The sequence below is a fragment of the Triticum dicoccoides genome, chromosome 6B (genome assembly GCF_002162155.2).
Source record: "Triticum dicoccoides isolate Atlit2015 ecotype Zavitan chromosome 6B, WEW_v2.0, whole genome shotgun sequence".
Taxonomy (NCBI): Eukaryota; Viridiplantae; Streptophyta; class Magnoliopsida; order Poales; family Poaceae; genus Triticum; species Triticum dicoccoides.
In genome coordinates, this window is record NC_041391.1 from 121,842,674 (window position 1) to 121,844,419 (window position 1,746).

Here is a 1,746-nt window from a genome sequence, read left to right on the forward strand (position 1 = left end):
GCCTTCTTAGGAGGCTGTCGCTACAGGTTCAATGGATTCGTTCGGAAGGCGCTCAGGACACCACGACCCTCCCTCGGGCTCGCTCAGGGCCCGCGCGGGTCAGGGGTAAACAAGCAAATTGACTCGTCGCAAGGTCAATCGCTCGGTACAGTCATACAGACAATGTCATGTCTACAATTACGCTAACCACAACTTTTTTACACGAGGGGCTCCCCCTCCCCAAAATGCTCTCACTAACCTCAGGGCCAAGCCCGAGCTCTCTTTGTGCAGGATAAAAAGCAGGAGCAGCACGCGATCAATCAGATAAATCCCCCAATGCATCCTCGAGGGCGCCACCTGAATCATCGCTGGCATCACTGGCCTCGCCATCACTCTCTGCGCCGTCGTCAGCAGCATTCGGGCCGTTCACCACTCCACCCCCATCATCAACCACGACCACCCCGTCGTTATCAGCAGTGAAGGCCCTGACGAGGGCGTCCACGTTGTCTTCTACCCAGTGCGCCAGGTTGTCCCGGACGGCCAGGGGTACCGGGGCGATGGCGGCATCAAAGTCAAACTGGGGATCCATGTTCTGAAGATGACTGAAGACGCGAGAAAAGGCACGCACAAATTGAACGAAGATTCTCCGACAATGATCGGCAAGCCACGGACGAAGATTTGGCAATCGCTGAGAGTGTTCGAGCAGCTATCCGTTCCTCCGCCGCATACCTTGCAATGACGGAGCCCATCCAAGCCCAGATCACGGCCGCCCACGCCTAACTTGTGGTGGCCTTTTCCAAAGAGATGGCGGACGTGGATGCTGAGATGCTTGCCGATTATGCTGCGATGGATGCCATGGAGCTCCTTCCCCCGGAGACCGTCGGGCGCGAGCTGGACATGGAGGAGGCGGCGGAGATTGACGTGCACCAGTCATTGTAGTACTCTTTGCTTTGTTTAATTAAGAGTGCTAGTCTTTAATTTGTTAGAGTAATGTTTAGGCCAGCTAGCTCTGCTTAATTGCTGAACTTGCTCCATCAAGAAGTGTGGGTGTGTTGTCGTCTCCTTTGTGTACCCAAATTATGCAAGGACGTGGATGAGCACTATAACCAGGGAAATTGGAACCAAAATTTTTAACGCTCAAACTCATTGCACATGGGTAAAGCTATCGGAATTGTGTGTGATGTTCACATATCGTACACAGTTCTGAATAAGGGACTGTGTTTGATGACACTTTGCGTGCCAGATTTTCGCTAAAACGATCCAAATTTTCGGCTTCCGCGGAAATATCTACCTCCCCGCCCCCTCTCCTTACACAAAGCCACATTTCCCCTATTTCCGCCTTCCTTTCCAAGTTGAAACCTTCACTCCTTCCTTGCAGCAACGCCACCTCGCTGGCGAACCTCCTTCATGCTGCCCGGCCTCATCTATCCAAGCAGGTAATCCACACCAGACCCCCATCCTCCTCCTGCTTCCACATCCCACATGCCCCGATCACCGGCGCGCCAGCCAAATCACTGAGCAATCCACCAAGTAAGCGCCGCCCTAAGCCATGGTGCATGCAGTATAGCCAGGAGCTCAAGGAGCATTTGGTAGTAGAGAAGTAAATTGTGGCCGCACGCGTGGATGAGGTCGCGATGGCTACCATTCGTACCGATCCCCAAATCTTGGAGGAGCACCTTGCCATTTGCTAGCTATGCTGGTTAAGCATGCTTGGTTTACCCATTGAGTGTGCTGCTCCTGCCTTTCCTTAACAAATTCTAGTGAATT